Below are 16,742 nucleotides of genomic sequence, written 5' to 3' on the forward strand. Positions count from 1 at the left end.
GGCCTTTAAGGTAGGAGTACGTCTCTTTTCCTTGAAAACTTGAAGGTCATAGCGGTCCGGGAATACCGCAGGCGGAATAGCTCATTCCAAGTTGAAGTGAAAATGATCAGGCACAGCACAGCTACATGAAGAACTGATTGCATAATAAAATAATGAATGAAATGAATGAGTGAATGTCAAAATCCCGCTGTCATTTCATGACATGTTCGTGTGCGTGACCTCAACTCTGGTGGTACTGCCTATACTATGTTTACCAGCAGCTTCGCACGCATAAATCATTAGATCCTACGGTTTAATTGACATTCCGGAATTTTGCTAAATTCGCGTATTCCCAAAAATTACTCGTACATTGTAGTCTATATTGGCGTTGCATTATAAACACCCGTGCCAATTCTTATGACTCCCTATACCTAGCGGATGAGATTTCGAGATTTTATCCCAATCCCGTGGGAAAATCGGGATAAAAAGTGGCTTATACGTTTTTCCAAATGTTTAGCTATTTACATACCAAATTTCATCCAAATCCGTCTAGCCGTATTACCGTGAAGGAGTTACAATCATACACACACACACACACATAAACTTCCTTTTTTTTAAATATTACTAGGATATCCGTTTAAACCAAATTTCATCCAATCCATCCTTTTTAAACCCCCGACGCAAAAAAGGGATGTTATGTTTGACCGCTATGTGTGTCTGTCTGTGGCACCGCGTCGTAGCTCTTAAACGGGTGGACTTATTTGAATGCGGTTTTGTTTTATTTGAAATCAGGTTTTCTAGCGATGGTTCTTAGACAAGTTTCATCAGAATCGGTTTAGCCGTTTTTGAGATATTGATCTTTGAAGTGACAAAGTCGACCGTTTTCCAACTTTGTGTTGGCTAGGTTATTTGAAATACCTATAGAGATTCAAAGCGGTCGGCGTGACCGAGATTAGTCGGACGGATTAATTCTTTCATTTATTAATTAGTGGAAGGCCTACCAAGGCCTCGTCTTCCGGTTCGCAGTCGCCACTAGAGGACTTTTCTCCCCAAAACCATGACGCACATTTACAGCAAATTCTTAAACCCCGCTACACATTGTACACCAAACTTGTCGCTGTAACGTTATCACAGTAGCAAACGTTAGGTAAATCATATCAGCAGGAAGAGTCGACACAGAGCCCCTTTGAGGAACTAATTGGTGGCCTGGGGGGTCTCAAACTGGCTCAAGCGTGGGTCTCATCTCGCTCACAAAGAGAACTCGTTTACGTGATATACCGTAGCTAATTGCATTGTGTTGAGGATCATGGAATGGTTTTTTCTGGTAATCATAGCAGTCTGCAGACGACCGGATGGCCTAGTGGTTTGGGAGTTGGATTATGGATATGGTGGGTTCAATTCTCGCGGTGAAAATAGGAATGTTAATTTCGCGTTTTAATTACTTAATTTGAAGTGTGAACAAAATTCATGGCTTTTCGGCTAGGTCTACATCTAAACTTTACAAAAATATCTAAAATTATTTCGTCTCTACATTATTTTAAAACAAAGTTGTTTCTCGCGTGTGCTGTTTGCATATCTGCTAATTCCTCACAAAACACGCAATGGATTACTCCCGTGCGAAACCTGGGCTGGCCGCTAGTATCCTGAAAAATAGAATTCAAGCTAGCTACTAATAGAAAAATTGTCACACGCTTTAGTGAAGATCTAGCCAGTGATTTGTCCTAGGACTGTAAGGCCCCATTGAGTACCTAATGCAGAGCTAATTCCAAATCTTACTCGCACCAAAACAAAATGTTTAAAATATGTGAAAGTGGAATGAAAATCAATTTAGAATTTAGATTAATAAGTTACTGGTACTTTTACAATTATGAAAAATCGAGTATATCGAATTTGATTCAATTTATCCAATATGCTAACACGATCAAAATCGGCTGCACCAGGGCCGGGGTTCCGTCGTAACCCGATACAGTAATCCGGCACTATTATGCTCTCTGGTATCTGCTTAATGAGAAAATAACCCGATGTTTCATGCTCGCTGCTTGGGGCTGGGGACCAGGGGCTCTCAAACTTTAGGTAAACCAAAAACACCCTCACGTCACTCACTAAATATTGTAAGAAATATCGAATGGTGTGAGCACTTTGTATTATGTTTTTGTGTTAGATTAGGATGAGGTGTAAACGCTAGTGCAAGCACTTGCCATTATCATGTTTCAAGAGTCTTTTAGTTGCCGGGCAGATGTTGCCACAAATAGCAAAAATTACCTCTGTGGAATGAATATTTCTTTCAGCGAGTCTGCAAATAAGATACCTATTTATAACACTTATAAAGCAGTAGCTTCGTTACGGTTCGTCTGCCAACAATTCGTTTATCGCTATTCTGCAGAAACTATGCAATTTTCCGGAATAATAACTGTCCTAATGTCTTTCCAGGGTCTCGAATCGCATTTACTTATAATTTTAATTTGATTGCCGTATATAGACGTTGTCAAGAAATTGATATCCTTTTCCTCTCTTTTGTGTACTAGTAAGACTTGGAAATTTGTTATGGATGGTTTACACGACGTTTTTTCGACGTTTAGTCGTCGTTCTAATACACCGCGAATACGCAATTTAATGTACCATCAGCCAAATAAGTGGTCTATCAATTTTTAAACAAGTTCCTCTCAAATAAATATGTCGCTAAAGTCGAACTTTAAAGTTGACAGACACGTCTATGTTTTATGACATGCAATGCATACGATTATCAACTTTAGGATAGTAGACCACATATTTTGCTGATGGTACATGGAATTAAACAACCTGTGCATATTTCTATTCGTGCATTACTATGATCGAGGCAAACAATGATCAGTATTCGCTTTCTATTTGACAACGCGGCAGATATTTTGCCTACGGACATTAAAATCACAGCACGTTTGAGACAGAAAGCCGCACAGTTTGAGAAGCGCCGTCCTAAAGTTGGCGCATTATAATAATATTCCGGATCAGGAAAGCTTTATATTAGCTTTTAATGAATTTATGAGGGCGATGCGGTTTCAGAAAACAACAGGAATGAGCTTTCGGCGTGCCAAAGTTGGTCGAAATCGGTGCACTGCACTTTCAGATTTTCTATCCATTCTTAATCCCATATTATAAATGCGTAAGTTTGTAAGTCTGTCTGTTTATTTGTAACCTCATCACGTCAAAACCGCTGAACCGATTGAGGTGAAATTTGGTACGCAGGTAGCTTGAGATCCTGGTAAAGACGTAAAATAGTTTTTATCCCGATAAGCGAGTTTTTCGTAGATGAAGTCACAAACGAAACTTAGTTTGCGAATAATTTAATACGTAAGATTATAATGAATTGCCTACTTAAATACATGAAGTATTAAATAATTCATACTTACTTAATATTATAAATGCAAAAGTGTGTGTGTTTTTATGTTTGTCCATCTTTCACGTCGAAACGGAGCGATGGATCGACGTGATTTTTGGCATAGAGATAGTTTATGGGCCAGAAAGTGAAATAGGCTACTTGTTATCCCGGAAAAACGCCCAGTTCCCGAGGGAATAGCACGCGATAACCGAATTCGACGCGGGCAAAGCCACGGGCAAAAGCTAGTACAAGATATATGAACACGCTTTTATGAGCTTCATTTTGTAATTGAGTTGATTTTAATAATGTGAATCTCCGCAACGTAACACCTGTAATATATATTTTTTTAATGAGGTATCTTTACAATAAAAATATCAATACCTAGCCGACCTCAGTGATACCGAAGTGATACCAAAATGACATCGATTTTATAAAAATTTACTACCTACATATTTAAATAAGGCCCACCGAGATTCGTATCGAATCCAAGATGGCCGCTGTGTCGGCGGCTCGTCAAATCGAATCAGCCGCGATCCTCGGGACATATTGTTCTGGGGACGAATTCAATCTCTACGTCTGATCACACGGATGGACGTATTCTGTCTGGGCCATTTTAGTTTTACTTCATTAAATTTTGTTTTCTCTTACATGGATATTAAGACGAAGTCAGGAATAATTGTTGAAAGAAATTTCATGTCGCCTTAGTAGTTAATAAATATGTATTTAAAAATGAAATATTTTATATTATCATCTCAAGCACTGGTTACCTTACGATTATTCTGCGGATAAAAACTGTATTTTTTACCTATATAGTAGGTAGTTTTTAACTATAAATTATTATTCGAAAATAGCTTAATTACGCCATTCAATTCAACTCTACCGTTTCTATGGGAAACTCTTTCAAGGATTAGGTACAGTCACCAGCACCAATATCTGACACAACAAGCGTGCATAAATATCTGATACGACTCTATTTCTAGGGCCGGAAGGACGTGTCAGATATTTTTGCACGCTCCGCTGTGGCAGATATTAATGCTAGTGACTGTAAATCAGATTTTTTTAACAACCTATTGAGTGCCTACCCTTCCTCCCACTACTTTCCTGACAAACAAAATAACGCTAGATGGCGGTATATCGCGAGGTCAGATTGACGTTACTGTCTTGCCTGCGATTGACTCATTTAGTTATTTACATACTTACATACATAAAATCACGCCTCTTTCCCAACGGGGTAGGCAGAGACTACATCCTTTCACTAGCTACGATTCTGGCATACAACTCTCGCTTTTCATGCATGCACGTCGGCTTAGAGTACTCCTGACCCGACCTTTCTTCAGAACGTCCCCGATTTGATCGCGGTACGTTCGTCTAGGCCTTCCTCTCCCAACGTTCCCATTCACGCTCGTCTTATAGATCTTTAACTTAGTTATTTAACCAATCACAAACATGATACAAATGTCAAAGTTGTCAAACGGACCTTACGATCCAACTATAGCCTGTCATAAACTCTCATTGCTTGCTGCCATTCGATTCCATCATCAGAATAAGGCCGCGAATTCGTCTCGCGGGATGCGATTTACAATCTGCCACATAATTCGCTTTCGCAGCAATAACAGAGCGCAGCGATCATGGCAATGTCTAAACACAATCACCCTGAAGGGCTGGGAATGTGACATGAGAATTGCTAAATCCTATTGTATTTTGACCTATTTATTCGATTGTAGTGTATTGACGGCCGACGATGGGCATTTTACGAGACTGGTCCAACTGCAACGTCCTTGTTTAGAGCAGCAGCCTCCAAAATCAGAATCGCTATGATGTTGTCCAACCTCCGATAGAAGAGGAATGGGAAGAAGAAGATGGCCATTGGAGCCGAAAAGATCTCGAACATAGCACGTCCTCTCGTAGGACCATTAACAGGATGGACGGTTAACCTGAGTAGAGCCGCAGGCTCACGGTGTATGCAGGGCTCTTCCAACCGAAGCAACTGAAGGTTTATAGGGAGGCTACTGCTGTTATGATGATGACACTACACTATGTTAGAATTAACACGGCATATTTCAGTAGATCATTGAGCAAATTTGACTGAAATGTAGAGTATAAGTAAAGGTTCCGTACCTCAAAAGGAATTCAGGACCTGCCAAATACATAATCCTCCTTTTGGGCTTCGCCTTAGTCGGTTAAAATGGTTCGAATTCCACTTAAGCGGAGTGGACACGTTTATACCTACAAACATTACATAGGTACTCTCAGTGGCAAAAAATTTGGCCCACTGCACATAGGTACTAAAATTACCTGTTACTGCATACATTTGAGGGCCAGATTTTTTGCCACTCAGTCATTACGAATTTCAAAAATTATGCGACTAGATAGCATACATGGTTCTGTATGTCTACGCTCTGCTCTGCTTCTATGGGAGCTCACCCTAATCCATTCAAAAGTAAGAAGGGTACATCAATCGAGACAATAGACTAATTGTTGCCACAGCCGCGGTGCGGAATAACGTGGTAATGTCGCGACCAATTAAAATTAGGCCTATTTTTACAGCCAAGCTGTTTGAACTTGTATATGCTACTATCTTCTACCCGCGGCTTTGCTTGTATTCACTATTAGCTCTGGCGTTTGAATTCAAATGCCAGTAGTACTAGGCTAAATACTGATGAGAAATCCTTAAAATCAAAAACACCCGTGTCTAATTTCATATCAACACTAAGAGGTTGAAATTTCGAAATTGTATCAATATTCCGTTGAAATAATAATAATACTAATATATAATAAAAGAAAGAAATAAAAAAAAGAAATAATAATAAAACTAAAAAAAAGTTAGGAATTAAAAGTATCCCATGTGCTACGCCAGAGATTCAGTGGTTTATATACCGAATCTCATACAAATCCATTCATCCTTTTACTGTTAGATATTTATTTGTTTATTCTTGAGAACCAACACCTTGTACATGCAATTTTAAATTGCTATAGGTATATTATATGCTGTGTTTATTTTCGTAAATAAATATGTAAAATAAATAAATAATGAGATCCAATGCCCTAGACTTAGTAGGTATATCATTATCGAAGACAGTTTTAGACTAAATAAGTAAATATGATAACAATTAAGTAAACAATAGTTGTTAATTAATTAATTAGTAGTAGTAGTTAATTGTCCCTTGATATTTATTTATTAATTGTGCAGCCCCCTCCCCCTCATGGGCCACCTCTGTTTACATGCTTAACAAACACATAAAAAAACAACTCAGCGATTCAGTAAATCACAAAGACAAATGGACATAAAAATAACTTTTATCTCGTCCGAGATCAGCAAAAACATTTTTAATGAACAATTTGCCTCCCCGGTATATTCCACTGTCCATATTATTCTAAATCCGATATCTTAACGAGATACTTCTGCTTTTGTTTGTACACGATGCTAATTCAATCTGTGAATTCTGAGATTATCAAGCCAGCCAATTTAAAAATGAAATAACAGTGTAATTGAATTTCAACTTGCTTACTCACTGACTTACATTGTTCAATTCCTTTGTCTTCTTCATTAAGATTGGGGGGGAAAAATAATTGTCGAGATTTTTGCTTTAATATTAATACTGTCGAAAATCCGTCTCGAAGGACCGACAACGGGTGCCAGTTTTCATAGTAACTTACAGTGATAGAGGCATAAGTTAAGTATTTTCAATTGTTTTAAATTGCAATAATTGTTGATAAGAAAAGTTACTCTGTGTGCCTACTGTCTATCTGTTTGTCTGCCTGTTACCGTTTTACGCTTAAACCGCTGAATCAATTTAAGTGTTTGGTATGGTGATAGCTTAAAGTCTGGGAAGGAGATGGGATTGTTTTTGCCTCGGAAGTTGTTTTGTTTTGTTGTTGTACAGTCGAGTTCATAAACTTGTGAGCCAAAATTTGTTTAAAATATCTGAATACGACTCTATTGTTAACGGCGTAAAGCGTGTGTTCAGATATATTTGATCAATTGTACTGTATTTGGTCGACCAGAAAACAAGATGCAAATATTTACAAAAAAATCAACTACGTATTTAAATAAATTAAATTACAATACATCGATTATTTATGGACAATTAGATATATATTTATCATGTCAGAATCAGACCAAGATATATTTTATTTTTTTCAAATAATCATATTAATAAATTATATAGATACTTACTCGTTAATTGTAATTTCAGATTTAAGTGAATGAAAAGGGGGGCGGAGGGGGGTGAAGGCTAGCTCATTAAATTATTTATCCAGGACCAATAACACTGTAAAATATTAATTCAAACATCCCTTAAAAACGTTCATGCGTGCTTGATACTTGAAAGCTCTTCACAGTGAGTTGGCCAGCGACCAAATCCATTTGACAGACAGACAGACACCCCCAAAGGGCCCTCCAACATTTAACGAGAGTTCATTAGAGTTTTAAAACGCATTGCCAAAAAACGTAAGACAGAAGAACCATACATCACCAGAAGTGGTATACCCCTTCTGGTGACAGCAGAATTTCAACTCTACGAATGCGATTATAGGTTGGCATTTCTAATTGGTGTAAAGGAGGAGTTCAGATTTTGTGGAGTTTTAGTTCAGTAGTTTTAATTGACCAACAGTGGATTCGTTAATTGGGAAGCGGCGCTTGAGATGAATGTGACATTTTGGGTTGTGAAAAATTAAACTAATGTCGGTGTGGTTATATGTGGATAGATAACGGGGTATACTCCTAACGCCCAAATTTTTGATTTATGAACATCAAACTTTATGTCATTTATGATATTTTGATTTAAAATTACAATAACTCCTTTATAAAGGACTCTGGGCGTTAGAAAGGTATTCAAGGCTGTATTATATTATGTTTCGTTGTAGAAAATATTTGTTTCTTGATACATTTATTTAGACTATTTTAGACTAATGCTAACAAAAAATATGGATTTTTTCTTTTACAAATATAAAATGTTACTCGCAAATGTAATGAAAAACATTGTATGTCGCACGGGCGGTACTAGAATTACGAACATCGACTCATTAAAGCCCTCAGTCTTCGACTTCGGGCTACTAATAGACTCTCGTTCGTAATTCCTCATTTACCGCCCTTAAGACACAATGTACTATTGTGATCTGAATTAAAGTCTTCTTTTATTATTTATTCAAACAGGCCAAGCGTGAGTCGGACTCGCGCACGGCAGGTTGCGTACGAATTTGTAGGTACATAACTATCGAGTGTTCTATTAGCATAGCCCCTCTCCGAAGCAAAATGTACGCAGTGTGAGGTCATCCCCCCCCCCCCTAAAATCTAAACTGTTGGATGGAAACATTTAAAAATATTCAGGATGGTAGTATTTTAACGGCTAAAATTGCATGAGAATTATTAGTAGTTTAAGAGTAAATAGCATCCTAAGGTACCTATAAAACATACCTAAACTTGGAAGATTCCTTACACAATACGAAATCCTTAGAAAAATATTACTTGATTTTTTCGTAATGGCTACGGAACCCTATCCTGGGAGTGTACGACACGCTCTTGGCCGGTTTTTTATTTCTTTTGAGATACGGCCTCTTATAAACGGTTGCAGGGTCCTTAATAATTCCAAAGAACTAAAGTTACAAAGTCAAAAAGCAAATTCTCACCGACTAATAACAATTTAAACGCAAAACAAAAGTTAGTGCTCCCTCCAACCCTTGACTAATCGAGTGCAACTCAACAACCCCACTAGATAAGGGGCGACCGGCACTCAATTTAAGTCTGTTTTGTATTTTGCAAACACAATTTAAGAGCAATTCCTTTGCATTTTGTTTCAAATGTACGTGGGAAACTGCGGTTAGTAATTATTAAATTAATTGTTGCTATTGTTATTGCTAAATTTAAAGTTTCCAATGGCGGAGTCAAGAGGGCTTGAGATGGTATTTCTTTGGTTTGTACGTGAGTTTATTATTGACTTTTGACGTCGTAACTGTTAAAAGCAATCGCGAGATTAAATAGTTATGCATTTTTCACACGGGAAATACAGAGTAACTTTTAAGTGGTGAACACAGATTTTTTTACTTCGTATCGCTAGAATCTAGATTATAGTGTACACTACACGTACACTTGCACGTAATAATAATGAAAAAATCTGTAGTTGCTTTTGATAAAATCAATAAATTATTAAATTTTAAATTTACCTTATCTGGTGGTTACCCTAATTCTTACGTTGACAGGTCATAAGCGCATCATGTTTTTAATCAACATCTATGTATGTATACTTATTTTCTGGATGGAAACGTTAAAAAATAACACGTAGCAATTCAAATGTGAATACCTTGTATTGAATCTTCACCTGAGATCCACCAAAAGAAATCTCACTTTGAGAATTTAAACTTTACTATCGTTAACGGACATAGTAATGTCTACAATACAGTTATCTCAAGAATCATAAAAAAATAATCTTCCGCCGTTATATATATCTGCCTACCACATTTAGGAATACAGGCGTGACGTTTGTGTGTGTTGTGTGTATAATTATATATATCGTGGGACACTTGACACCAATTGACCTAGTCCCAAACTAAGCAAAGCTTGTAGGTACCTACTATAGGTACTAGGCAACGGATAAGTAAACGTACTGGTTTGACTGTAATACTGCAATAACACGTAACTAGCATTTTCCATAAAGTATAATTTTCACTGCACTAACAGTACTGACATTGTACTGTTCTGACAGTGAAAATTATACCTTATGGAAAATGCTAGTTACGCAGTATTGCAGTAACACCGACGTATATAGATAAAGATAAATACATACTTAAATACATAGTCATTAAAAATCCAATAATTAAATAGGCTAGAAACTCATGCTTAAATCGTTTAACCTTAACCATTAACCATATAAAAACTGTCCAACAGTTACACTAAACCTCATGTCCACGTCTCAAGATATTCAAGGTCAAATGTCATGGAATTTGGTTTTTGACATAACTCTATCAGACTTTAGTTGCCTACGAATATCTCTCTTTTTCTGCTGATGGTGTGGCATGACGAACCTTGAAACATCAGATTATTTTGTTGTAAGCTACCGTCAATATTTTATAACACGCAGCCTTCTATCTTTTATACTTTTTTCTACTCCTATACCGTAATCTGTGATTTACTTAATCACGAACAGTAATATAAAAGCATACATAACAAGATTCTGGAAAAGTCTATATTGTCTATTCCCCATAAAAGCACTGTATCGTAATGTTGCTAAAACGATACTGCAACCACTTACTTTTTTTTCTTAATTCGTACGTTCGGACAGGCTAAGGTGCAGCCAGTTACATATTTTATATGGTTTTTATACAGAATAAAAACTTTCCGAATGTAATCCATAGCCTGCCAACGCTGCCAACATAAGTAACGCGTATTTTTAACATCGTCACAGGCAAGTTAACGTTAATCAAAAACAAAATTTAACTTTGTCAAATTTTGTCATCTTCATATTTCTCACTTGTTTATTGTTGTTTACCTTCTCTTTGCGTTTGCCATATTTTTTACTAAAGTATGAAAACATTTAAAGTTTACTTTTTCTCCGATTTTGTATTGTAATTAATAAGTACCCAGTCGAAAAAAAGTATTGTATGCAACGTTGTATAAGTAAGTCAAAAAAAGCTCGTGGCGTCTTTTTCTTACTATGTTCGCTAAAGCTCACATCGTAACTCACGCCACTCACTTTTTTTGAACCCTTTTATACAACTGTTGCATAAAATACGATAACCAATAGGTGTTTGAAAAATCAAGAAATTTACTGCCAAGTTTCTAGTCGTCAAACCTACTGCAAATGCAAAACAACTCTCAAATTAGATCATTCAATAAACACTTCATGATTTTAAGTCAACATCACTAACGGGTTTTGCAAAAAAGCTTTATAGGACGCCAAATGTACAGTCAGCCACTTGTCTCCCCTTTTGTATATTCAACCTTATTGGGTTGCGTTAAGGGTCGTTTTGGTGTTGATCCGAGTGCAAGGTTCGTAATGAACCCCGTTTCGGGTTCGAGAAGGGTGCGAGGGATGTGCATACTGAGCGCATTATGCAGTAAGTGTATGCTATTCTTAATTTCTGTATTAGCTTCAAAACAGTACCACATATTTCGATTCAAATATCGATAATGAACATTGGCTATAACGGAATCGACCAAATATTGTTAAAAATATTTTAACCTCGAAAGAACCACGTCAAAGTTTGATCATACCTACTCAATTGGAAACTGAAAATCCTGACACGTTTCAAACTATGTACTAGTTCATTATCAAAGTGAATACTTATGTCATTAAAATTATCTTTCAATATTGAATGTGCGACAAGGTATAGCGCTGTATGCTAGCTATCTGTCAAAGGGTAAAAAAAACGGTAATTCTTAAGAGAACTTCAACGTTATAGTTTTCCTTGTAAGTTTGATATACTTACTATCATCCTGAATCTTTTCAAATTTTTCCACCCACCTGTTTAGATTTTAGAGGGAGGGACACCCGATTTTCATGAAAATTTGCACTTTAAAGTTGAATATTTCGCAAACACATCACTGAACCGAAAAATCGTCTTAGCAAATCAGTAATGGTTTTAAAAGACCTATCCAACGATACCCCACACTATGGGGTTGGATGAGAAAAAAAAACACCCCCACTTGACGTCTATGTACGTGGTAGAGGTACCCTAAAAAAGATTTTTAGATTTTTTTATTGTACCATTTTGTCGGCATAGTTTACATAAATATCCGTGCAAAATTACAGCTTTCTATCATTGATAGTCCCTGAGCAAAGCCGCGGACAGATAGACAGATAGACGTGAAACATGGCGAAACTATAAGGGTTCCGTTTTTGCCATTTTGGCTCCGGAACCCTAAAAAACTTGAACCTTTTAAACAAAGTAACACTATATATTCATACTTTTAGCGAAAAAAAGAAGTCAAACAAGTCATTGAACTGGCCTGACATGGTGTTTACAAAAAACGTGCGCCTGGTTCACTGTTGCACCAGGCCGTTCACTTTTTGTTTGATTTCGTAGCGATGTTTTATGCACCATCGGTCCTGATCGCGCAAAGTCCCGATATTCCCATATTTGCGAGGGGCGCGCGCGTACGGAAATCTTTCTAGGGTTCCGAACACAAAGGGTACCATCCGGCCTTATTGCCAAGGTTCCTCTTTCTGTCCGTCCGTCTGTCATAGGGCTGAAACTATTATACATAATACCTAATAGTTTATGTATAATAAATAGACCAACGAGTAACTTTTCGGTTTTGCCGCTTTAAAAATAAACAATAACAACAAATAAATTGTTTCTTTAAAATCGAAGTTAATCGATGATCTTATAAAAATAAAAGAAGTTCTCTGAAAAGAGTAGGTAAGTACATTATATATGAAATAAAAATTGAGTTTAATAAATTAAGTAATTTTGGGAAGTTTATACATAGAAACAGGGTAAGTAAATAATACATAATAGACTAGAACCTATTGCAGCGCCTCCTGATGGCTTGCGAGTATAAACCAATAGAACATGGCCCAAAATAATACAAAAATAATGCAAGAAACCGCATCGAACTCGGTTCTTGTAAAAAATTATAACATACGTAGTACGTACCCATAACCATACAACTAAACAACAAGCCGTTCTGTCGTGACTAAAACTAAAGGTTGCAAAATTTTACCACAAAAAAAATGCGTTTATCCTCGATATTTTTACGGTTTTGTCCGGAACCCATCGCATACGGCTCCAACTCGCACTTGATCGGGTTTTTGCAACACCTAAATTCAGTGTATGACACGAATATAAAGCTACAGTCAATATTGGGGAGCTCCATTTTGGATGAAATTGGACGTGAAGACTCTGTGATTGATTATTTTCGCGAGCGCTCTCGGTAGAGATTTGCTTGACAGTACAGTCACCAGCGACAATATCTGACACAAGAAAGCGTGCATAAATATCTCACAGGACTCTATTTCTAGGGCTGGTAGGGCGTGTGAGATATTTTTGCACGCTCTGCTGTGGTAGATAAGTCACAGATAAGTGACTAGCTGTTGTCTGCAACTTTGTCTGCGTCTTGAGAGAACTTAGCCCTTTCGCGGGAAAAAGTTAAGGAAAGAAAGAAAAGACATTATTGCCAGTAAAAAAATTAACCATTCATATAAATATGTATCATTCATTATGTGGCAAAAGACTCAGGCGTAAGTATTAATTGCGCATGTGCCCTGTGTGAATTTAATAAAGTCACTTATTATTTTTTATTTTTTATAATTAACTTTAAGGGGCTGTTTCGAGTTTTAAAGGAAAACAATCTGAAAATGAGGGAAAAGTTGCAAAAGCTCCAGCTTTAACCGGTAAGTAAATAATGGTTCTAAATTCCTCTAGATTAGCGCTTAGCGAGTGTCTGAAATACGCGAGTACGTTACTGTGATTATCGATAAAAACCTTCCTTTTAAATTTACCCCCTCCCTACTGTAGTGCCGCTTATTTAAACTTAACACTTTTACATACATGCAGATGGACTCCAGGTTACCTAGATGTCAATCAATATTTCTCATGACAAGTTAAGATTTTAAGGTTTTTAGGCAGTTTGAAACAAGACTGTAAATACACGAATGAGGGCTATCGTTTTTTGTCTCACTAGATGGCGCACTGTTGCGTGAGGTTTTTAAGTATGGCTTTCAAAGTCTGTTATTACGGGCGTGAAAACAAAGTTCAGATTAAAATCATATTTAATACACCTTAAAACCGTACCATAAAAATATCGAGCATGCCACAGTGTTGCAAAGTCCCCGTTTTGTTCGGAAAAAAGGGAGGACAAAAGTTTCCGAAAGACAAAACTGTCTCAAAACACAGCCATTCATTGCCCCGGAACGCATATTTGCCATAATTAATTTCAGATATTGCAAAATATTCACAAAATTATTCTAATTATAAATAAACCCGCGTAGCTCACCCAATAACTATGAGATTTGACATTTCGGAGACCTCACGCTACACTAGCGCCTTTAGTGGAGAATTCATACGCGATAGCCCTCATTCGGTGAAAGAAACGCGTTCCAAATTCAAACTGATGCGATTTTTTCGTTTACGTGCAAATCGTTAAACGCTCCGGCCAGCTACAAGTTAAAAACCAATTACTTTTAGAGGATTTCCCAAAAGGCTGCCACATTAAAGTCAATACAAACATTTTTAGCAGTCACAAAAACCATCAAAGAACCGCATTAACTTTCCAAACCGGAATGTATCAAAGAAAATCGGTGACAGACGCCATTACACAAATTAGAAAAAGAAAAAATGTAAATGCATTTCCCGCCAGTTTCGTGTTGCCATTCAAAATAGGAACGTATTACCGCGCTGGTGAAAAGAACTGTCTCAAATTACTTTGCATCGGCCGTCTCTTTTGTACTTAGGGTATGTTATATGCGTGTCCCTTTCCATACGGCTATACAAACTCAGATAAACAAATACAAAGGGCCTAATTGAGTAACTAGTAAAACGAACGGCTGTCCTGTCCCTTCATATCAACGACCAAGTTTACTTTTCGTATCTTAAAATACGATGCTTTCAATTTTGAACTTTCAACCTTTTACTTAAGAGTGTGTCGGTAGAGTTTGGTTGCGGTGTCTTTTTGGTGAAGTTGTACAATTTTGGAGAGACGACTCAAGTGGTAAGGGAGTTCGAGTCTGCGTAGGGAACTTAATTTGTCAACAATTTTCGATATTTGAATACGTTACGCTGCTCAATGAGCTTCTGTCAGTTTAAATTGTTTTCTTTTTTAAAATAATTCGTCTTGTTTGTTTGAACAATACCTATAAGTTAGAATGAAAGGAGAATTCAGTTGATTCGTGAATCGTTATATTCTATTTTTTCTAACATGATTCAAATGATAGATGCCAAACTGACGTAACTAGAGTCCCTCCTAACGTTACGCAAACTATCGATACTTTTGCATGTACCTACCTAGTGCTAAAAGTGGCAATAGCATTATTTGTTGGTTTAAACGTTACGCTATCGAACTGAAAGTCTTATTTGAATTTTTAAATATAATTTATTCAACTCTTGGAGTGTCACTTTCTGACTCTGACGAACAATCTTGCAAATTAATAATAAGTTCGTTTATTTTATTGCTTTTTTTTTACCGATAACCCTCACCTCTAGCAATTGCGGCCTATTGAAACAACATTGTAAGGGCGTTCAATAAAGAAAGTAAGTTAATATAACACAGTACCTAAGCAGTAACATAACAATTTGTTAGCAAATTTGAGTTCAATTATTCGAACAATCAGCAGTTTCAATGCTGGCTCTTTCCTCGGTCAACGTATTGGCATTGGCAACCCAGCATGGGTACCCTGCCCAATAGCAACGACTTGGGTGATATTTGTAAATATAGATTTTTAGGATTAGAGTAAGTTAGTTGTAATTCTTTTTTTTTTGTTTCTGTTAATTATTGTATATATTATTTGTTTGTTTATAAATAAATTATAAGTATTTATATTAGCATTATATCTCTGTTGGAAAAAAATAAAAAATTAGGTACCGCCTCACAAAGTTACATAATCATCATGTGTCATTTGAATCATGTTAGAAGAAATCGAGTATGATTTAGTGGCAGGCAACAATAAATGTACCTATTTTATTATAAAGACATCGTCAATCTGGGATATTCATTGTAAATTTAATAAATAAATAAATATTATGGGACAATTCACACAAATTGACCTATCCAAGTAAGTTTAGCAAAGCTGTGTTATGGGTACTAACCACGGATAAATATAATTATGATAATAGATACATACTTAAATACATATTAAACACTGACCGAGAACACATTCGTTATTTTATAAACAGAATATCTGCCGACACAATCGAACCCGGACCTCAATTCGTAGTCAGGTTCTAACCATAGGCCATCTGGTCGTAAATTTCGACAATGAATATTAATCATAGGCACAGATATAGTTTGCCATCGTATTTCGTCTGAAAAGTATCCGACAAATACTATGGAATAACATTAATCGCTCGATCTGTACAATATTCTTTTAAGGCTGACTTGCACGGATCATAGTTAATTAATTATTTAAATCCAAGTTAACTAGTGACAAAATGTCATGTCATCCATAAAACTGGGTTACTAGACTAGACCTTTTCATGTTACATTCGAAATTTACGACGAGTTTTACGGTGAAAGAAAATATCGCGGAGATACTTGCTGACTTGCTGATGTCCTCCGCCGTTACGCACAATATTTTTTTCCCTAATGTTGTTGTTTTATTTCCCAAGTCATGATTTTCTCTAAAACCATATTATTTTCGGAACTTTTATAAAACAAACCTAACCTAACCTACTGTGCTCTATAAAACCGTAAGAGAAATTATATTTTCTTGAGAAAAATTCTTAGTTCCTGAAAAATTTGATAGTTGGGAAATAA

Source organism: Choristoneura fumiferana, chromosome 16, assembly GCF_025370935.1.
Source record: "Choristoneura fumiferana chromosome 16, NRCan_CFum_1, whole genome shotgun sequence".
Lineage (NCBI taxonomy): Eukaryota > Metazoa > Arthropoda > Insecta > Lepidoptera > Tortricidae > Choristoneura > Choristoneura fumiferana.